The sequence below is a fragment of the Ooceraea biroi genome, chromosome 3 (assembly GCF_003672135.1).
Source record: "Ooceraea biroi isolate clonal line C1 chromosome 3, Obir_v5.4, whole genome shotgun sequence".
Classification (NCBI taxonomy): domain Eukaryota; kingdom Metazoa; phylum Arthropoda; class Insecta; order Hymenoptera; family Formicidae; genus Ooceraea; species Ooceraea biroi.
In genome coordinates this window covers 1,670,366-1,694,213 of record NC_039508.1, presented here as the reverse complement: position 1 = coordinate 1,694,213, position 23,848 = coordinate 1,670,366, and the positions used below count along the sequence as shown (strand labels likewise).

General features: G+C 49.2%; 1 protein-coding gene across 1 annotated transcript in view; it reads right to left on the bottom strand.

The window, feature by feature from the left end:
• LOC105283148 (uncharacterized protein KIAA0754) overlaps positions 1-23,848 on the bottom strand; it is a 92,910-nt gene that overhangs the window by 42,550 nt on the left and 26,512 nt on the right. The window lies entirely within an intron of this gene.

The following is a 23,848-nucleotide window of genomic DNA, read 5'->3' as shown; positions in this document are numbered from 1 at the left end:
CAGATACATTGGAGATCTCTGCGAGGATACCCGCAGCTCGGATCCACGGTGGGCTCGCTTCGCATACGAGATTCCTGTAATGAGAACAGGTCCAAAAACGGTCCACACGTTCGGTGCGGTGCTCGCGGTCCGGGAACGTGAAAACGTGGCACAACTTGCAGTCACCTGCGCCAGATCGGTCTGATAACAGCGAGATTTATATGTTTATCGATACGCGGACACGCCTCTCTCGCATTGAACGGCAACTTTCACGCAGATTCACGCGCAGCTGCAGCCTGCAGGAGGGTCCAGCACGCGTCGATTCGTGTCGCCGGGATGCTTCTCTTTAAAAGCCTGTTCGCGGTCCGCGAACGCCCATCGAACGACGACGAGGAGCGTGATAATGAACCGCGCGAAAGACACAGTCCCGGAAACAAAGAACAACGGCACAACGCAGACGCTCTTCCATCGGGAAACAAGCAGCCATTGTTTTCCCGCCGGGAGATCCACTCGCACGCGTTTCCGTTACGCTGTTCGGCTGAAACGCAAGAGGAAAAAAAGGAAAAAAAAAAACCGCGGAAAATCCGATAAACGCGTGAAAGCGCTTTTGTCAACAATAAGTTCGGCGAAGCCGCTGTTTGCATCGAGCGTTGTGCGCACGTAACTGTTACATCAAACGTGGTAAACGTGCTGCTGTTGCTGTTCGGTAGAGTAAATACTCGATACGTTAATTTTGCGCTATTATTCGCGATGTTTCTCGTTTGGGGACGTTGAACTCGTACAGACGCTGGATCTACGAGAATACACATGTTTTGTCACTGCAAAGGTGACGATCGATTGTCTCGATCGTTTGGTGAAAACGACGCTCAGAAGGGAGCATGAATGCACGTGTCGCCACGTCGTTCTAATTATCCTGGGATAAAACACGGGAGAAGAACCAACGCTGGAGGTTGTCGGCAGAGGAGAAGGATAACGGTACGGCGTCGACGAGTTGGTAACGAAAGCGGAAACGCGCGAGGGAACGGCTGTGAAAAACTGGCACGGCGTGGCGAGGCGCGCTAAAGGCCAAGCCAAGCTCGCTCGTTGTGCGCGCGTTAACACGCATTTAAACGACCACGTGGCTCACGTACGTACTGCCCGTCGCGGCTACTCTCGTACGTGCGTGCGTCCGCAGCTGACGGCCGCGATGCGTAACGCATCTGCAGTCGCGACGGAGTTACGCGAGGTCGTCCTTTGTGTGCCACTCGAGGAGGAAGTCCGGAGGAGAGAGATCGTGAAACGGGATGCGGGAGTTACTCGCCGGAGCGATTTTTCAAGGAGCAAGGATGCGTAGATAAGTGAGATGCGTGGAATGAATGTATGTATCATACGTGCGATCCGAGATTGATTCGCTCATAATTAAAATTTGATGAATGTCCATTTATATGTCATATTTTCCATTTGAAACGGAGATTAAGAATTGTCAAGCTGATTTATTTTCGATCACGTATCACTTCAAACGAAAATGCTTTTTAGATTCTTAGATTAGATGGATTTTTTATTGTATTTTATGCTCAACTGCGGAGTAAACTTCTTGTGAAATATTTAGGTCAGATATTAACATCCGACCTTTGCTGTTGCGCGCACTGCTTTATGTCTCATAAAAGTATCAAACGCTTCATGGAATGAGTAATAAAGGAAGTCGGTGAGCAGCTCGGGAAAGAATAACCGCGATAAAAATAGAGAAAAAATAGGTAGATGCACTTGAGGTCTGCCGATAGTCGGGCAGAATACGTTTGCTATGTATAAAGTGGCTCATGACCCGTATATCCAATGATCTTTAAACTTTCCTTCTTAGTTTAACATTTCACATTCAGCAATTTACTGCATAAAGCAGCATTTGAACCGCACGTTTCAAGAGTCACTAACTCCTGTCGAGTCGAATTAAATGCTACGTGTGCATTCGGGACATTATACAAGTGGCTCTCGTGACCGAAACACCGACGTTCGATCGCACGTCCATCGCGACATTTCACTGTTGTTAATAATATACTCGTTCTTTTTTTCCGATTCTCATTCCGTGCGTGGATGCTAAACGTCAACCAATCCCTCTTTCGCGTTCGCACGTTACGCGTGGCGTCGATAATTTATCAATTTTCGCGTTCACTTTGCGCGCGCGTTTCGATCTCTATTGAGAAAAATGTCCATTAAACAGAGGGAATTTCTATCACGTGGAAACAACGCGCGGGCAGAATTGGTTTTCTGCTTTCTAGCGCTGGCGGTCCGCCGTTTCGTTTCGTTTCCCGTGCGAGCGCGTCCAGCGAACGCGCTACATTCCGCACGCTAATTGAGCGAGGATATGAAAACGTTAAGTCGCTTCCTTCATGATCGGGTTTCGTTCCGCGGAAACAAAAACGCGCGCGTCAACGCGCGCCAAGTCGGAACCGCGATGCAGCTATATGGGTGATAGATATCACTGTCGCTGCATAATGGCATTTGTTTCCAGGCTGCCTATTCACGGTGCATTGCACTTTGCACATGCGCCCGGCCGGCTCGCCAACGCTCGCGACTGCAGCTCTGCTCGCGCACCGGGTGACACATTCCGAATCGGAAACGCGACGACACGATACCAGTCCCGTCACGTCACCCAGGGGAAAACCTCCTCGCAGCTTCGTTTGCGCGATCCTCGATGGTTTTTATTTCGCGGTGCGAAATAATCCGAGTCGAAATTTTGCGCCTACTTTAATGCTTTTAGCAGTCGTACGAACCTACTTTTAGGAAAATAGAACCTAGAACTCTTACATTGAAACTCAAACTCCTACAAACAGATGTTAAGACGCTATTTTGACCCTGCAACGTTCGGCTGTAATCTTGATCGTAACCTGCTTTGACGCTCTAGCGGCAAAAAAGGAAATTTCGGACATATTTTAGTGTTAAAGTAGTAGCTAAATAGACGCTGAATAACCCCGATTCGAAATTGTGCGCCTACTTTAATGCTTTTAGCAGTTTACGAACCTACTTTTAGGAAAATAGAACCTAGAACTCTTACATTGAAACTCAAACTCCTACAAACAGATGTTAAGACGCTATTTTGACCCTGCAACGTTCGGCTGTAATCTTGATCGTAACCTGCTTTGACGCTCTAGCGGCAAAAAAGGAAATTTCGGACATATTTTAGTGTTAAAGTAGTAGCTAAATAGACGCTGAATAACCCCGAGTCGAAATTTTGCGCCTACTTTAATGCTTTTAGCAGTTTACGAACCTACTTTTAGGAAAATAGAACCTAGAACTCTTACATTGAAACTCAAACTCCTACAAACAGATGTTAAGACGCTATTTTGACCCTGCAACGTTCGGCTGTAATCTTGATCGTAACCTGCTTTGACGCTCTAGTGGCAAAAAAGGAAATTTCGGACATATTTTAGTGTTAAAGTAGTAGCTAAATAGATGCTGAATAACCCCGAGTCGAAATTTTGCGCCTACTTTAATGCTTTTAGCAGTTTACGAACCTACTTTTAGGAAAATAGAACCTAGAACTCTTACATTGAAACTCAAACTCCTACAAACAGATGTTAAGACGCTATTTTGACCCTGCAACATTCGGCTATAATCTTGATCGTAACCTGCTTTGACGCTCTAGCGGCAAAAAAGGAAATTTCGGACATATTTTAGTGTAAAGTAGTAGCTAAATAGACGCTGAATAACCTCGAGTCGAAATTTTGCGCCTACTTTAATGCTTTTAGCAGTTTACGAACCTACTTTTAGGAAAATAGAACCTAGAACTCTTACATTGAAACTCAAACTCCTACAAACAGATGTTAAGACGCTATTTTGACCCTGCAACATTCGGCTATAATCTTGATCGTAACCTGCTTTGACGCTCTAGTGGCAAAAAAGGAAATTTCGGACATATTGGGTCGTCCGGAAAGTTCGTGCCGATTTTTAATACATGGCGTTGGAACATGTCTGAATATATCAATGTTATTGAAAACATACGATTTATATACATATGCTTAAAGGTGACATTTCAACGCATCTTTAGGAAAAAAGTTGTTTCAGATAAATTGATTCGTGTCAGTTTTGTACTCTTTTCAAGATGGAAGAAAACAAAGAACATTTTAGACACTTGACGCTTTTCTATTACCGGAAAGGCAAAAATGCCTCACAAGCAACAAAATCGATATGTTCTGTTTACGGAGAAGGCGCTTTAGCTGAAAGAACCGTACGTAAGTGGTTCGCTAAGTTTAGAGCTGGTGATTTTAACCTTAAAGACCAAGAACGCTCGGGCAGACCTCTACTACTGATGATGACCAAATCAAGACACTGATCGAGAATAACCCGCGCTACACGACACGTGAATTAGCAGAGATACTGAAAATATCGAAAACCACTGTCCACGATCATGTAGTGAAGCTTGGTTACGTAAGTCGCTATGATGTATGGGTTCCGCATAATTTGGCCGAAAAAATTTAATGGATCGCATTTCCATCTGCGACTCGCTGTACAAGCGCAACGCAAACGTACCATTTTTGAAGCAATTAGTGACGGGTGACGAAAAATGGATCATTTACAACAATGTAGAACGAAAAAGATCCTGGGGTAAGCGAAATGAACCAGCATTAACCACTCCGAAAGCCGGCCTTCATCCAAAAAAAGTCATGCTCTGTGTCTGGTGGGATTGGAAAGGAATCCTATATTATGAGCTCCTACCACACAACCAAACGATAAATGCAGATAAGTACTGCTCGCAACTGGACGAATTAAAGACAGCGATTCAGGAAAAACGTCCAGAATTAGCTAATAGGAAGGGCGTCGTGTTCCATCAGGACAATGCCAGACCTCATGTTTCTTTGACTATCCGACAAAAATTGTTGGAGTTTGGCTGGGATGTGCTACCTCACCCACCGTATTCACCAGACATTGCACCTTCAGACTTTCACTTATTTAGGTCTTTGCAAAATTCTCTTAGCGGCAAGAACTTCAACTCTTTGATCGACATAAAAAACCACCTTGAGGAGTTTTTCGCCGAGAAACCTAAGAAGTTCTGGGAGAATGGAATCTTCCAGTTGCGTGAAAGATGGACAAAGGTTGTGAAACAAAACGGTGCATACGTAAGTCAATAAATATTTATCGACATAAAAAAATGTTGCCTTTGAATTTTCCTTCAAAATCGGCACGAACTTTCCGGACGACCCAATATTTTAGTGTTAAAGTAGTAGCTAAATAGACGCTGAATAACCTCGAGTCGAAATTTTGCGCCTACTTTAATGCTTTTAGCAGTTTACGAACCTACTTTTAGGAAAATAGAACCTAGAACTCTTACATTGAAACTCAAACTCCTACAAACAGATGTTAAGACGCTATTTTGACCCTGCAACATTCGGCTGTAATCTTGATCGTAACCTGCTTTGACGCTCTAGCGGCAAAAAAGGAAATTTCGGACATATTTTAGTGTTAAAGTAGTAGCTAAATAGACGCTGAATAACGCCTCAAATGAAGAATTCGAGGTTCAATGTAGAACTAAAATTTCGACTCGGGAAGTCTCTCCGAGACTCGAATAATGAACGGAAGCTGAACGAGCGATCTCGTCTGATTTAGGCAAAGTGCTCCAACGCGACTTCCGAGTACGAAAGATCTCGTAAATGGATAACAGTTCGTTCAAAACAAATCGCCTCGGGCGGAGTTGTACAATGGAGACACTGTTACATCGGGCCGAGCCTCCAGAAATAATGGGGGCACAATGGCGCTCCTGGACTAAAGCGATCGAACGGTGTACGACGGTGGTAGGTAGTGCATCTCCCTCCCTCGTCGTAGCCAAATTTTCGGAACAAATTGCAGCAGACTCGGCACAAAGGAAGCGCGCCAGCCACGCTGTCGAGAGGGAGAACGCGGCTGCAGCGCGTTCCGCTTCGTTTCACCTTTATATCTTCCTGGATTACTGAATTAATGGGGTAATTCGTAACTTTGCCGGGTAACGACGAGCCCCGGAGAATAATCGAGGGTACGAGTGCACTTTCCCCCCATCCTTCTTCTCAACCTTCTCATCCTTCGATCGATTTACTCGCGCGCGATTATCTTTCGCGCGAGGCTTCCCGCTGGTTCTCGCACGGCGAAAGGCTCATCATCAAGGAATCCATAAAAATAGAGGGAAAGGGCTATAATTAGCGTCCGCTATATTCGATAGCGGGCAGGAAGAGTCTCGACAAATATTTATGTTATTCCATATCGCTCTCTTTCTCTCTTTCTCTCTTCCTCTCGGGTGCACGCGCACACGTGGAACTCGTGCATCTCGTAACGCGTCATAAGAAATAGCTGCAGCCTGCGTCCGAGAAGAGTGCCGTGGATGGTGCTGATGCTGCGCATACCGATCAGCGGCGTGGAAAACGTGGGAAATAAAAGAGGATAAAAAAGAGAAATTTTCTCCGGGAAAAAAACGATCTCTCGTCTGCGCTTCTCCTCCTCTCTCTTTCTCTTTCAGTCCATGCCGACTCGCTTGACGTCGATCGTAATTGGGCCGCGAATTTCCGGTCGCTGGGGTAAGGTCACAGCGCGATTAAATATCGCACATTGCTATATTTAAACGCGCGTAATCGCCGCGAGTGACACCGCGCGAGTCCTGCATCGTGCGATAAGCGCGCGCGCGACGCAGCTCTCGCAAAACGTGATTTGACGTACGCTGTATGTTTCGCGCGTACGAACTAGTACTCCGTCTCTCCCGGTGGCGAGAGGTTTCCCGCGATAAAAATAGTCCCAGCGGAGAAAGGAAATTCATCGCCGCTCGCAGAAAAAGATACGTTTCCGAGCGGACCGCGTGGAAGAGAAGGACATCACAACATCGCGTCAATGTTGCGAAAGAGCATATATACGTATAGATAGATTCTTGATGCCATTTATTTTCCTCGTGCTCCGAATCCTTCTCTCTCTCTCTCTCTCTCTCTCTCTCTGTGTCGCGCCTTGCTCTTCATGTTAACGATTCGCGCCGCTATCATCGAGAAACCGCTCGTATCTTCGTCTTCGAGAGAAACAACCGCGCGAGAACTGGTAATGCAAGACACCTTGCGTAAGAGCAGCGATAATGCGAGAAACATCCAGAGTTTTAAAAGTCTCGGCGAGACACAGTGCGCAGTACGAATTCAACGATAAACCGCGGCCTGCGCGCGTAATTATTATTAGCACGTCCGAGCAGCAGTGCGTTGTACGTGCTGATTCACTCACGGAACGATGCGGTGACTTGATAAGACCGAAATCCCGACGCACGAAACAAAGTACAGGAAAAGCAGCAAAATTCCATACAAAAATGCAGACCCCGCGTTAAAATCTCGCGACACACTCGGCATCCACGAGGACGTACTTGAACTAATAACGATCTGCACGCGGAATGATAAACAGAATACAAGAATTCGAGAGGGACATACGAGGGATGGAAGTTAATGGAGCTTGACGGAGAAACTGGGTTAAATCAATCCTGACTGAGGGATTGCGTGGTGCGACGATTTTTACGACGAGTCCTCTCCTCAAACAAACAGTCCCGCGGCGCGGTCTCGCGCGTTTGCGAAATTACGCGGCACGCCGCTCGAGGCCACGAGAGATGGAAATGCACACGCGAGAAGGTGTGCTGAATATGCAGTAAGCGAGTTTAGTGCAACGGGTGCATGATGCGTCGGATGGTGTACGATCTCTTCGATCGCGATCGCCGGCAGAAAAGACGGGGGCGACCGGGAAAAACGAATGAAAGGGAACGCGAGATGTGAAATGAAGCATACGGCCGATAAGGGTCTCCCCTTTTACGATACTTTTGTTTTTCTTCGCCCTCTTCTCGCCGTTTATCCATTTCGTTCCGAGCGGAGGTATAACGAGCACCGAGATTTCTTTCGGCCGTATCGTTCAATTGATTAATAAGCGCATTCAGAGGTCGATGCCGTCTATTAAGGCGTTAACGACGACATAACGGCGAGACGACCGGCGACGTCCGAGAGAGAATTCCGCCGCGGCGATAACGTAGCCGATAAGTGACGTGGCAGAGGAGGAGGACGACGCCAGGGCGCGGGCTATTATGGGATTATAATGAAACCACCATGGCAACAAGCGGCCGGAAAATTGGATGTCTCGCCGCGATTCCAAGGTTGCACAGGTGCATAATAGGTACTCGTGCGCCTTCGGCTACTTTGAGCGCGAACTCTCGAGATACTCTCTATTTTTCTTTTGCGAGCTCGCACTCCAAGCGCCACGAGTTTGCGGGAATTAATTTTAGCGCCGATTAAATCCGCGAAAACAAGCCGGACGCGCCCGGCTAAGAGAATTCGCTTCGATCCGCCACGAGTTCCTCGGCGATTCCTCGCGTAAAGCAAGGATGACGCCCGATCCCCGAGCGCACGATAAGGCGGGCTTAACCAGGGATCGATGCTCGCCCGTAGCTTGACTCAACAACGCTCCGTCGACGCGATGTCATCCGCTGACTCATCCGGTGCTCCAAATGACACACGCACTCTCGGCGATAAACAAAAAATTCTTTTCCTCCCGCGCGAGAGTGCGCCCGTCCCCCATTTCCCACGGGCACGAGGTGAACGCGCGTGCGTGTGCGTGTGCATGCGCGACTGTATGCCCAATCAATCAGCTATTATTTCCCCGCGCTGGACGCGCCTAATTCGGACGGCCGAGCTCGATAGGGGCTCTGACACAGATCGAGACACAAAAGTGGAGCAGCAAAAGTAGCGGAAACGAATGAGCGAGCGCGAGGAGCCGCTGCGAGGAGCGCACAACCGTGATCACTAAACTAGACGATAACGACTAAAACGAGCTACCGATCGACGAGCGTGCGTCACACGGAGGGATGAAACGAACGAGCGATCTTCCGCCATTGAAATGGCGCTTTGACATTGTGATTAGCCGGGAATATAGATACACCGAGCGAGCGTGCGGGTTGTATTCTTAGGCTCTCGCTTTGTTCCACGCCTCATTCTTTCACCTCATTGTGCTGACCCCATTTCGTTCCCGAAAAAAAGACATCTGCTCTTTTTCTCGCAGCCGTTGTCGAAATTGAGAATAACGCGAGAGAATAGGTGTCGAACCACCGCGGGCCCGTATGCGAGCGGACGCGTGTCCCGCATGCGTGAGCAGATACGCACTCGCTCGCTCGCGCGTTAACTCGCACGTGCTCTCGCCCCAGCTACCGAAAACGAGCAGACCGTCGTAAGGATAAACGGGAAAAAGTTAGTGGGTCTGAAAAATGCATATGCGTATGTATGTATCCGGAGTGCCGTGCGGATCTATTTTCGACCCGGTTGCGGCGCGTGCACCCTCCGGACCGTGTAAACACGCGACCAGAACGAGACCAAGGGGCGAGAGTCCCAGGAAGCAAGCGGCTGCAAAAAGCCGCCCGCAAACGCACCACGAAGTGGAGTCTGACGGTGAGAGACACGTCAGAATTAATTTCACTGATGAACCAAAATGTTCACGTTCGCGAAATATGCAGTGAACGTTCTCAATTCTCTTCCTCTGAACAAGACGCTCGCAGTTTCGCCACTGAAGGCAAGTACCAAGACGCAAGAGTGGAGATAAGAAGTCTGAGAAACGGGCTCGGCACTGATGATCAAGCCAGCACGATAATCCGCTTCGCGCGCCGATTTGTTCCCGCTGCAGCGAAGAGTGACGGACAATTTAGTCAACTACAATTAACGCTAATCGATGTCGGTGAAGAACCGAGCGCCTCCCCCTCCTCGCTCCGACTTCGCCGTCATCCCGCGGCTTTTCTGACGCGTACTTGCAACGAAGATCGCGTCCGCGAACGCGCGACGAGAATAAGCCGGGTCTTTTTCCACGGACCCGTGCTCGGAACGAGAGAAAGGCAGATGTGGGCAAGTTAACGACCCGTTATCGCGTGGACGGCGCGAAGCCGCTGCCGCCGTCGTTGCTGAAACTGGTTGCTGCCGATTGCGGGAAGCGGGGTGCGGGATCGAGAAGGGCGAAGAGGAGAAGGCCGGGACGCGTGTCGCAACGAGGAGCGGCAACGCGCGAGGCGAATCGCGGACTCGCGCGAGAGGAACGTTTGATGAGGCCGCCGCTGTGCTGTCGATCGCAACGAACCGGTCGATGTGCACGCGCAGCACTGATGGTGCAGGTGCACCCGCCGTGCGAGTCGCGCGCGAATACCGGCAACGGCGGAAAAGTGCCGCGAAAGGCGCGATGTGCACGGCCATCCGCACACAATGCCTTCAGGAATTGATTAACGAGCGATTGATCGGCAATCGACGTCACACGATGACCGGGAAAAGAAAATGGTCGCTGAAAAAGGTTAGGAATGTTAGGTGAGAAAGCATCTGCGGGAGACAGAGAGGCACCCGGTCAAGGACCACTAAGGATTTTCTGGGAACCTTTCTTGGTCGAGGTCCGCCGTTTTTAGGACCATAACAATCGCTTCCGTGGAAACTTTGACTGCATTTCAAATGCGCCGGCAGGTATAGGTTTGCTATGCAAAATCGAGAGAAGTACAAAGACGAAGGAGAGAAAAGGCGGGGCCACCGCGTCGTCGGTTCCCCCGAAGACCCGACATTAATAAGAATACCTGCCTGTCCCTTTCCCGTCCGTTTCCTGTGCGTTCTTTTGCTGTTAACAGCCGCAAAGAGCGACAGAAAGTACAGCCGCATTGAAATAAAGGCAATTTTCAACAAATGACTGTCATCACAAAATGTAAAAATTTCACCATTTTCAGCCTCGTTAAATAACAAGTTAATTAAAACTCTAGGAAGACTAATTAACAATTAATAATCACTAATCCAGAGTCAATTATTAATCACTAATACGATTGAGATCATTAAATAGCAAGGTTTCACGGAGCATTCGTTTCCGGTGATAAAAAAATTAACGCAGCACAGACACGCTCGGCTTCAACGTGGATCGAGAACGGCAGAAAAGGTCGGCTAAAAATCGCGCGTACGCGCGTACCGTACGAACGGTTCGATCGTTCGGGGGTTAAGTGCCCACCGGGCGGATGGTGGGGCACGGAATCAAGATGGCGTAACGACCGGTCGGCCGGTCGGTCGTTCCTCGAGAGAGGGATCGTTCGGCCACGCCACGCGGCTCCATGCGGCGACTGCGAATTCTGGAAGTATGTCGGCTTCGCACTACTCTCGGCCGTGTAATTTAATAGGGGGCCGAAGGGGGGCAGCAGGACGAGCCTCCCGAGGACGAGGCGGCACGTCCTCCTCGAGATCCCCCTCGTCGACGCGGCTGGCGCCGTCCGCTATATCGATTGCCGCTCTCCGGCTTGCCCCTTTTCAAAATGGCGCGGGGGGGGGGGGTACGGTCGAAATCCGGACGCGGCAGCCAGGCGAGGACCCCGCCTCGGCGGTCTTCCGGTGCACGAGAGCCACCGTGCCTCCGCTCGCTCGTTCACTCGAGCGAGACGATCGCGTCGGGGCGAAAGGACGACAAAAAGCCCGGCGACGAGAGGACGGTCGGCCGACATATGCAACGTACGCGCACGCGCGCGAAAAACTTTGGACGCGCAACAGTTACTCGGCTGCACCGGCTTGATCCTTCCTTTCTTCCGGTTGGCGAGGAAAGAAAAGAAGAGAAAAAAATGCGACGCTAAGGACGATCGATCCGATGCGCGGATATGAGAATCGTCATCACGACGCGGCCACTAATAATCATCATCATCATCATCATCGACCCGCCGGTACTCACCTCCACGAGTCTCTCCGCGTAAAAGCGAACGCTGCACGCGAGAAGGTGCCTTCTTCAGCGGTCTCCTGACAATTACGTCTAGAAGGACCGGCACTCCGCGGCGCACCTTAAAATCCTTTCTTTGTTGGTCGATCTCCTCGAGAATCCGCTCGTTCCGGCGCGGTGCGCGACGTCGACGGCGACGGCGGCGTCTCTCACAGATCGCGTACAACACGGAGCGACGCACGAAGACGCAGCGGACGAACGCGCGACTTGTCACGACGTGTGCGTGGCGCGTAAGAAGAGAAGATTCCCCTCTCTCTTTCTCCCTAACACTCTCCGTTTCTCTCGTGCGGCGTGGCGAACAAGAGGAAGTCTCTTCTTTTTTCAGCGGGAGCGCGTTCGCGAACCCATCCACTTAGCTCGGTAACGCGCGACCGACTGGCAGCCCGAGCGCGAGCGGAGGGGAAGCGGCGTCCGTCTGTCGGTCCGTCTTTCTGTCACCAGCGCGTTGCTCGCACTCGCGCCAACGCCGGTTCCCTCTCCCTCACCGGCTTCTCCTCTCGCTTCCTCCGCCGTTCTTTCAGGACAATCCTCCTGCCCTCTCTCTCTCTCTCTCTCTCTCTCTCTTCCTCGGCTCTCCCCTCAACCGCTCCGACTGTATCTTTCTCGCTCGCTCGCTCACTCGTCGATTCTCTATCCTCTTTCCTCGCTCTCCTTTTCCCTCCCTCTCTTGCTCACCGTTCCTGATCTTTCTCCTTTCTCTCTCTCTCCTCGCTCTCTCGGCACGCACACCCCGCACTACTCCTCTCTCTTTCTATCTCTCGACTTCTCCTAGCGTACCCCCTAGTGCACCACGACTCGTAAATCGCAGGTACATCGATGTGCCCCAATCGCGGAGAAGGGCGCCACCGGAGAACGGAGGTATCCTCGTCGTTTCTCTTCGTCTACCGGAGGACGTTCTCGGTGAAGGATGTGCGAAGGACTGTGAGCGACAGCAGCACACGCGGGGGCGAATTGACTCGCTGGCCGGGCCCTCCACGGCTCGGGTTAATGATCGATCGGCTCCTCTTACGGCAGCACGAGACGCGAGATACTCGCCTTTGTTCCGCTCAGTTACGCGTTTTCGGTCGTCGTCGTTGCTTGTACGCGCGCGACTTCCCTTTGTTCGAGGGCGCGCCCGAATCCCGAAGGGACCGAAGATCCGCTCCGATATTCGGCCCGGGCCCTGTGCGAGAGATCGAAACTCGCTCTTTGTCTGTCTTTCTCTTTCTCCCTTTTCCTTCGCGCGGTCCCCCCCGTTACAAGATCCGCACCGCTCGACCGTCAGAGAAAGAATGAACGCCGGGAGAGCGGTGGCAGGAGCGTAGCCGCCGAAGCCCGGCGCCCCGGGATCCCGTTCGTGGCGTGGTGGCAGCCCTGCCAGCTGCGACGACTCCAGCTTTAACCAGGAGGGAGAAGAGAGCGAGGCCGAGTCGAGTGCAGGGCGGGGTCCTGCGTAACCGAGGGTTATTTACCTAGGAACACACCGACCCTGGCGGCTCCGGCGAACGCCGAGAAAAGGGTGATTTTCAGGGTCGCGACTTTCTTCGGCGACACCGAAGTTTGGGTCAAACGGCTCGCGAACTTTGGGGATTACTGCGTGGAGGTGCGATGACGTATTTAATATTTATAAATCTTTATAAGGATTATAGTACCTTTTATTGCACGGCCCAACGTACAATATCAATTATGTTAATCTGTACTAAACCGATTCTCAGGATCGACAAAATCCTTTGATGAGCATTTTATGTCTTAGGGACGACGTCTTACGGGCGGAGGGAGTTCAGTCACGCTCCTGCAAATCAGAGAAATTCGCCCTTCCCCGGATTGTTTGATTCCCAAACTGGTTTCCCGGCGTCTCGGTTAAATTTCAGTTAAGCACCGTAGATAACGATCCCCTTAAGCTCGCGTTATCCCTAGTAACGGCGCAAATAGCTCCGGCAATCTCCCCATGGCGATTCTTTTTATCGTCCTACATAACTCTCATAATCGCACGAAATAGCCCCATCCTGCGCTATCGCGAAATTTTCGTGGAGACATTCCCGGCGAGGATCGTCGCGTCGTTACAAATTATGCGATGTATCACTCCGGAAAAATTCCAAGAACTTAAAGTATCACTATCTCGCAATATCGGTTTTCCTCGATATCGATCTTTCGTGAATCCAGCCCTTTAAAATTCGAACAAACCGAGCTATCTACCGTCAACCACCGCCGCCGTGGTGAAGATCGTGACACAACGGGTTTCCTATCGCGGCTGATACACCGAATTCGCCGAATCGCATTGAGGACATTTAAAACGACGATTATCTCCGATCGCTCGCGTAATCTCTGCCGATTGCACGGTGCACTACCTGGAAATCGCCGGTCATTTGGGCAACTACGGTGGTCACTCGAGCGAAACAAAACACGAGTTTTATATACCTGCGCCATATAGCTGTCCGCAGCAGCCGGAGCCCGACTATATTACGAATCGCCTTTCGCCTTTGATAGCGGGAGACCGGTGACTAACGCGTGGAACGGACGTCGATTGCAGTGACGAACGTCGGAGTTAGATAACACTTTGGCACGAACGGAATTTCGGAGCTCGGGTGTCATAAACGCCGGCGAGGAGCCTGAGGAAAGCACGACCAGGGCGAAAATACCTTCGAAACCCCATGCATCATCCAAGCAGTTATCTTTATCCGCAAGCAAAGTGCAGTAAAGCAGATCTTCGAGAATGTTTCGGGAAGCACGTGGAATTCGGAAACACGACACAATAGAATCTCATTTTAAGGCAGCGGTCACGGCTGTTTCCGGTGAGAGGAATCTATCTCGTCGACTCATCATTTTTACGCGCGCGACTCGATTAATTCTTCGAGATTACTTTATCTCTCTCTTACTCTTTTTCTTCGGCACGTCACGGCCGTGTTTCGATTACTGCCGCTTTTGGTTGACCCAGTGAGCAAAATCCTTTTGGCATTTTCGCAAAATGACGAGTGAAATCTCTCTATCGGCGTTACACGTGGAAACGTTCGGCGCGAAAATCGTGGATTCTACGAGCGAGAAACGGCGAACGCACGCGCGATCCGTCGATCTCGGACGTCGCACATTTCCTCGTGATGCAACCATCTTCCGCCGCGAATCCGTTGTCCGATCTGTCACGATCTCGTGCACTAATGGCAGACTGTGCCAATCCGCGCTCTACGCGCAGCAACCGGTATCTCTGTCTCTCTTTCTGTCTCGTTTGTGTAATTAGACGTGGGAGGTAACCTCTGGTTCGCGTACTTCGTATGCCGGCTAACTAATGAAATGCAATTACCTGTTGGCAAACAAGATCGATTCCCCCGTGATCCCCCGTTCACAAAGCGAAAAGATTTATTAACTCGTCGGCAATCGTCGACCGCGTGAGAGGTTCTTAAGTCTTTTATCAAGAGCAAATGGGATAATTAAGAGCAAGAGCGGGTAAATGGAACAACACGATTCTCAATGATGGCACAACAGAACGAAGGGAAATCGCGCGATGTGATGCATAATCCATTTTTCATTTGCAGCTTAAAATATTGAATTTGTATTATATCGGGTTGTAACATATATCCGTCCTGTTTGTTTAATATTTTTAATAACGAGTGTATGTTACAATCGATATTATTAAATTAATTTATATTAAAATATTGAAAAACAGCATGGAATATGTTAGAGACCAAATAAAAGAAAAATGTTTATCGCGGATCGAGATGCGATATCCGTCTCTAACAATTTACGGACTAATAGCGAATCATCCGTGCATTTACGTACGCGCCACCACGGACAGATCATCGTTGGAGCATCCACGCGATTTGTCGAGCACGCGTCGCCCAATCAAGAACAATATTAATATTTATCAGAATGGCTCTCTGTTGTAGAGGTATGCAAAACTGCTTGCGCATCGTTTAAGCGTAAGCTGTCGTATGGTAATCCATCTGGTGCGTGAGCCCTAGTCGTCGTCTCGATTCACGACAATCAATCCCACAACGAACCTGACAGCTGGGATCGCTTTCGCGCTTCGCCTGTCACCGGAAATCGACTATCAGGGGGGTGGCAGCGGCGGGGGACGATCACTTTCTCGGTACCAAATCGCTACGTGCACAGGCACTTGTGCGCGCATCAAGCAGGCTGCATTCCGTGCCGAGGACACTTCGCGCGACTAAAACAATACCCGGATAAGGACGTCCCACAGAAAATCCGATTATGGACCGTACACGGAGAACTCTGACCTTCCTCTCCAAGCTTACTGATAAGTTCCGGACGCGGCGAAGCGTCAATTACGAACGCCAATGTACAAGTTGCAAAGCTGCGCGAGAGAGAAAATCAGTTTCAAAGCTGCAAGAAACTTGGAAATACTGCGAAACAACGCAGAACATTCGAAAGAAATTATATTTACGTTTATTATACGCGAGCGATTCCGTCGAGAGGATAACGCCATTTCATCGATTTAATTTTGGAAAATTCAATTGCAAGAAGTTAGCTTCAGGTTCAAGTCTAAGCTGCGTAATTACGCCTCAGTCCTGTCGCAGTCGGCGTGCAAAACGTCGCTGGACGGTTCTTTCCGGCGACTTTGTGAAGAAACAATTACGCGAGCAGCGGGTTATCGCAACGAGAAAGTCGGAAAAGTTCCAATTAACTTTGGTCAAACTTTCCGAGTTGGTAAAACGTTCCCTGCGCCCGCGAACATCAAGACTCGGGAGGTGGCATCTCTCTCCTCCTCCGCGCGGATTAAAGATTTGGCGGAGCCGTGTCGAATCGTAAAACTGACTGCGTTCTCTCTTGGAGAACGCGGTGGAAAAACGAGGCCGTAAATTTCGCGTACCGTGCGATACGGATTACTCACTTGGGACGACGAACGAACAAGAATGATGGCGATAACGACGTCGTAAGGCGAATTACTCATAACGTTGCCGTTTCTGACATCGCCGCGATTTTACAGCGGCAAAAAATAATCGCGATGATTGCGCGAGCTAGAATATATATAATAATATAATCCGCGTGATAAAAAGCCGACTTGTAAAGCAATATCGTGAGTGTCATGAACTTTCTGCGAACGAGTGACCAGTATGCCGATATCGAGAGATAACGCGAAAATGATCGAATTATTATCGTAATATCTCAATGTCGGAAGAACCAAATGAAGAAACATTTCGGGAAATTAAACTTGAGCGATCTTACGGCATTCATTTCCGACTCGATAAGATCCCACGAGGAAAATCTATCTAAGTTCGCCGGGGAATTTATAATTGAGAGAAAGTGCGCGATTTGTGGTGACGTCGCGTATATCAAGCGTGTTCGTGATACAACGGTGCGCCATGAATTAATGGAAATCGATTTCAGAGAGGTGCCCGCGAGCCTTATAGATTCAATTTATCTGTTATAAAGCGATCCTCTCTGTCTCTCTCTCTCTCTCTCTCTCTCTTCTTCTCACCCTCTGATACATTTGGCGCACGTCCTATAATCGAAATCTATCTCCTAGATAGATTTCCAATTATCGGACGGCGTTACAGAAGCGCCGCACTAAAAGTAATTCGATTAGTCCGCTGTGTGGTGTCCGAGAGGCTTTCCTATCATTTCAACGATGAATCGCTGCTTTTTCCTGCAATTCCTGTTGACTTCCTTACTAAATCGAATGATGCAGAATCAAACAGCTAGATCAAAAAGCAAACTCGCGCATCAGATGCTAAATTAACGAACGATTTCTCGATCGAAGGTGATTTAATTCGGCGGCCCAATAAAACAAGATAAGTGCCCAATAAAACGATCTCGTTTTCCAAATTGACAATTAAGTGAATAAATCTTGAAATTTGCGGGAACTGAGAAGATAAAATGGATTTCCAAATTTTCTTATTTTTAGTATCACATTTACGAGGTTCGATCTGATTCTGGTGGCATGCATATATCACAGCATACGTATTCTCCGTACTCGTACACTCTATATATATATACCCAACGTAATCGCTTTCAATTAAGCTACGCGCGCGTGCTGGACAGCGAAGCGGACAACGGCGCTCGAATGCTGGCCGCGAATCCGCTCGGCGGCGATAATTGACATTCTTCCGCGGCTGAAAAAAGGTCCGTTCGCGTTAACTCAATTAGACGCGACAATGAGAGCGATCCCTATGTTTCCACAGAATCGTCGTCGGTTATAGTGAATGAACAATAGCCGACGCGCCGCAACCGCACGGTCGGCCAGCCGCGCGATTTCTTTGTCCGTTGTCGTGGTGCGCGTCGCGACAACGCCGTCCTGCTGACGCTCGCTTTTTCAGGGTTTCCCCGTGTGCATCGTCGACGTGCTACGAGCGTCCGTTGCGCAGGAACGAGAAGCGTGCAGAGTCACTCTTTTATCGCGCTGTTCCCCTTTACGTTTGTCCCGCTTGCCTGCCTTGCGCCGCGGCGCGCACTACCGCAACGTTTCCGCTCGAAATGTCGCTCGACCGGCGCAGCACGCCAGAAAATTTTTACGCGGAAACGTGGCTCGCGATTGGTATCGCCGAGATTTTGATCGCGCACTGATCGAGGCGATCTGTCTCTGTGTTTGAAAAATTAATTTGCTTGAAAAACAAGTTTATACCACTGCGGCTGATGATTATTGCTGTATCTCGTACGCGCACAATAACAAAAGCGATGCGAAATCTCTGGAAAGTCGCGTCGTCCGCTGCACGTTCACGCGACGCGGATAGTTCAATCATCTCCTGTGAGACGCGGATAGAAGTATCCCTCAGTGATGGAAAACGAGGGAGTCGCTGACGAGATATGAATGGCCGCCTTCGCTTTATCGGCGCTATTAATTAAGTCGGAAATATCGTTTCCAGACGCGTGATCGTTAAGCTCTCTGAGAACTAGCCGCTCGCTGCTGCGAGAATCCCACGTAACATCGCCGTTTCCGAAGGATAACCGGCGCGCGAGGCGGGATCCAGGATCAGGAATGCAGGATCGTTGGCTCGAGCGTCCAACGACAGATCAATTATGCAAAATGGGACAGGCCGTTCAATTGGCGAGGTTCCACCGCCTCCGAATGCCCGTTAATGAAGACGAGTCCGAGGATGTGCTCGAGCGAGAGCTCCCAGTACCGCGCAAGCAAAAGAGCATCGCCGACGTTCGCGCCGGCAGGAAACGGCCACGAGAACCGGCTCCTCCTCTCTTTCTCTTTAGGGAGAGGTTCGCCAACGGTACCGACCGACCGGCATATGGCGAACGCGTGGTGGAGGCGATCTCTATGATACGCGGCTATGATAAGACGACTATGCATTTACTAGTGCGGGCACACGGGCGAGTGCATTCGCACTCGGCTGACTCATGTAAAACGTTAGCTGGGAACTCGCAATCAGAAGCGGTACATTGCATCGCAATCGCGAGATTAGAAGATTAATGATTCAATGGGATCTTGACTGGATGCGAGACCTGCGGCTCAGAAGCGGAGGTCTTTCTACTTCATCTTGTGTAATATGCTGGGACACTTGTACTTTGCACTTACGAGAATAATGAAAAGCCTGGAGAATGACACGATAAGTTAATGAAAAATGAAAAAATGAATTGTCTACTTTTTTTCATTCAATCTATCGAGAAACGCAGTTCGATCTCGGTCTCTTATTTATTGAAGACGACATATCTTTTGATATTTTCGTCTCGACGGTCTTTTTCTTCATCCGCACAAAGTTGAAGAGGAAGTCGGCGAGAATAAGCAAAGTGGAAACGGCATCTCTTGCTGGCGAGGGTGCGGAAGAAACATTAACCTCTGGGCGTCTCTTGACCCGCGGTATTATACGTCGTAAATTAATAAAGTGGTTAACAACGAGGGATAAAAAGGTTCTCGTGGTTCGTGGCTTCGAGATCACCCTTTCTGAAAGAGATCAACGGAGAGATTGATGTACGTGGAGGCATCATACGTCGGCTACAACACAAGAAAGCAATCGCGAAGCAGTGGAATCAGAGAAGATTCATAAGGCGAGCGAAACAGCCCTGATAAAATAATACTATCAATAATATTATCAATTATCGGTCAGATTACTCACTCAGAAAGCATCTGTCAATTATAAAAAAAGTTCTCTACGTATGTATGTGATTATATCAAGGTCTGCGCTATCATCGATTAAAACTTTTGCAATAATGAAATTGATGAATCTGATAGAAAGAAATTCGATGAGTTTGTTCTACGCGAAATGATTTGATCGATCGACCGACGACGTCGATCCTGCACTTTCTTCAGCACGTTTAGTACCGGAAACGGAAGCTCCACCTTAGTTGTTCGCGACTAGCGTTTGTGCGAACACGCTCGAAGAATGTCACATATAACGATATGCTGAAGTACCTTGTGTATGTCTAACTGCACTAACAACTACCCCTCCCATGATAGGAGGAAAGCGTTGCGATAACACTTCATGTGTTCCGATTAGTAAGCCAGAAAATTGTCTTTTAGTTTGTTTTATTATAACTTTAAGTTCGCAGTACCTATATTTATGTTAAATAAGTTAAATTTTCGAAAAAAATGAATAGAGATCAAGAACAGACGTCTAGGATCTTCAATTAAAACTGTGTATACTAGGCTTCAAATTCGATTACCGGATCTGTTCATTCAACGATTAATTGACCGGCCAAATTAGATTTAAGACTTGACCAGCCAAATTTAATCTGGAATAATTAACTCACGTTAAACAGAATGCCCGAAATAGCTCATGTAACGCGCAAACTTCTAGCCTAAATTATTTCCAGGAGAACCCAGATGAAATTAATTCCATTGAATAATTCACTCCCACTTTTATATAAAATTCATATAATTCCATATAAATCCGTATGCGCAATAAAATATCGGTTCGCATGTCGACACAATTCAAATAATTACGATTCCTGCAAAATTTAACGGTTAATTAATTAATCCGCGATTTCGATTCGCACACATTGATTCGTGGGGATGTGCTGCGGATGTGCACGGGGTAAGCTTTCGCTTGCTATGCCGAGCAAAACGGTCGCGTTGTCGTAGTACGTGCGGTGGACGCGTCATGACCTTCTTACGAACGAACGAATGAATGAATGAATGAATGAACGAACAAACGCCCACGTATCACGCGCGCGAGCAAAGGAAGGTCGGCGACCAGATGGTGGAGCGAATATCACGAATCGCAGAACTGTTCGACGAAAATGCAATCGAGTGCAAGGCCACGTTGCTGATTCCCTGCCAAGGAGGCGGCGACACGGCACGTCACTTTTCCGACGTCGTTATTAGACTCGCGGGGTGGTTCTACGGTGAATTCGCGAACGCTGCACACGCCGGCAATTTGCCCGACGCATCGATTTGTCAGCGTCAATGTAGGTGGCCGTGGAACGCGCACCTCCGACTTCCCTTTACTGTCCGAGGGTGGAATCGGTGGAATTGCTTGAAATTGCGCTGCGTCGTCCGCAAGTCGGTCCATGAATCACGTCATCATATTGGAAAGAACCATTTTCCTCTTTCGCGGCTTTGTCGCCGTTACTCGTTGTTCCCGATCAAAATTCGCGTGAATTAAAATGGTCTCGCATATCAACGACGTGTTCGAGTGGGACGGTAATCCTGGGTCTCCTGGGTAACGCACGCGTGAAGAAAACAGCGCAAATCTAACAGTTACATGCTGAATTACGCGTCTCGGGAGAACAAAGAGGCCTCGATCGCGAGCTTCATGGAGCGCTGGCTGGCACAAATAAATTACGATAATCCAGCGATGCCTCGTTATGGGTGTGCAGCACGTATACGCGGCATTACGCTGCTTTCGAACCGTAACGCTTTACTTGTACATCCGATTAGCGCGCGTGTGCATCTACGCGCCGTGTAACGAGCTGTTAAGAATTCACCGTACGTTTTTCCACGAGCTTGGCTCGAGAAGGGGAGAACGGGAACTCGCATCAAGCACAAATATTTGCTCGTGTCACGGTAAACTCGGGTGCCGTGCTACTTGTCCGGGCTGCCTTATCGCGGCACTTTATCGGCGCGTAATTCGATCACGAAGATCGTGCCGCGCGAGAATGCCTCCTGGCCGTCGCGCATAGCAGACAAAGTATTGTACTACGTGCGACGATCTGCATATCACTCGCTCGCGAACGTCGAGTACCCCGACGCGTGACATATTAATCGCTACATGAAGCGCTTTGCATAATGTACCGTCATCTTCCATCCACGCGACCGGCGCGATGCCGCGAGCGCCCCAATTTAAATATCAAATGAAAAATATCATCAATAGCATTAATAAAAGAAGATGCTGAGTACTCGCCTATCGTTGCTCGACCTCTCGATCTGTCACCTTCGGTCTTGCAAGTGATGGTTCACAGACCGTCCCGGACCACTCTCTATTCCTCGCCACACAGGAAAGTCCCGAAAGCTACCGCACTACGCGAGTGCAATAATTCTCACGAGCGAATCGCCAAATCCCCCTATGGGCGCGACTTCAAAGGGCCCAATGACCGCTAATGTCGCGCTGCTCGACGCCGGTTCCGGCGAACTCATGAACGCCGACGCTCACGAATCATGCCGCCGACTGGCCGACTGAACACGACTGACCTGCCGTTTTAATACGGTTAAACCTCCACTTCCGAATAAAACTCCATCAGCCCCGGACGAGAAACCCTCGCATCCGTCGGAACTGTGGCCGGCTGGCGCCCAAAATCGTCTCTGTGTACGTTGAGACTACATATATGCGCGCGCGCACACACACACACACGATCATTGACCACGTGTTCACGCCCTACGTCGCGCTAATGCGTGTGTGCATTACTGAGATGCATGCGGATGCACTTCCCGTGAAACCTTTGTCTCCTTTTACCCCCGCGTCCTTCGGCACACCGGAAGAGCCACTGATATCTCTCCTTCCTTGCACGTGCAAAATATCGGGCTTTTATTTTCCTCCCTCGTCAGCCGCGTTTGTCGAGGAAATATCGCTCCGATATCGTTGGGAAAGGTCGGGGAAACCGCGAACGTTACGTGACAGAGCGACAGACGCGATTTTCGAAAGTCGAAATGCATGCATTGCTAACTCGAGGATGCATCGACAGAAATATACAAATATACGAAGAACATTAGAATTCGAGAGAAATGCTGTCGGATGTTGAGATCCGATGTTGGAGGGATCAGTTCGAAGAATGATTCCTCGCGTTTTGTCATGTCAGGATGTATCTTTGAAACGTTTTCCAAAGACGAAAGAGGAGATACAAACGAAACCCGCGAAAATCCCTTTATTACATGCCCTTGCGCACGCCACGCACGATGAATTATTCACTTTCCGCGGTGCACAATGCGCTGAATGTAATGGTCCCGCGAGGGACAATTGTTTCTCGCATGTAGTCGAGTAAACAGCGTGTCGATCGTTCTCGTAATCACGGGGAACACGGCTACCGAAATACGTGCAGGAGCATCATTCATAAATTCACGTCACGTGACGAATGGCAGGACCGACAATGACAATGATTTCTGTATGAATGGCGCAAGGCAGATGGTCACCTCCTTTTCCGGAAGTCACGCCGACGGAGCGTGAACCTTCTTCCGTCTTTCGTGATTTCTAGCGTCACGGCTCTCACGTTACACGTGGAATATCAACAAGAATGTAATTCATGGATGCACCGGGGTGGCCGCTGCGAACCGGGTTCCGTCGACATAAAACTTCGAAAGTAGAATCCGGATAATTCAATCTGACCCTTTGTTTGAATTTTAAATGGATTTCATGGGTTTTAATTGGACCTTTCTCTGTCGTCCCTGCACAAATAGGACGGACGTCACGAAGAGTCAACGTCAGCGTCGAACAGTCAGCGAACGACAGATATGCTAAATCGCGGCGGCACATATGGGGCGGGCTATAAATATTTCCCACATAATTTGTATCGAAAACGATCGCGAAAGAGCGGAAGAACGCAGTCATTTCAGCTCGACGTGTTAGCACATCGATATCTCCCCGGGAATAATTCATCCCCCGCGCGCGCAGTCGTCCCACCACGAAAAGGAGCCGATTTATCACGTGCAACGGATGCTCCACGAATTCTTTACGCGCGAACTCTCGAACTCTCTTCGTCGCGTATGCCGAGCATGCGTGCCCATTGGAACGCATACGTGCACGTCCACGTATAATTAACCTAACATCCGAATCCATTTTCTCCCCTTTCATTTATTTGTCACGGTCTTCTTAATGTGCGATACTGGCATGCGTTGCTTTAAATCTGATCA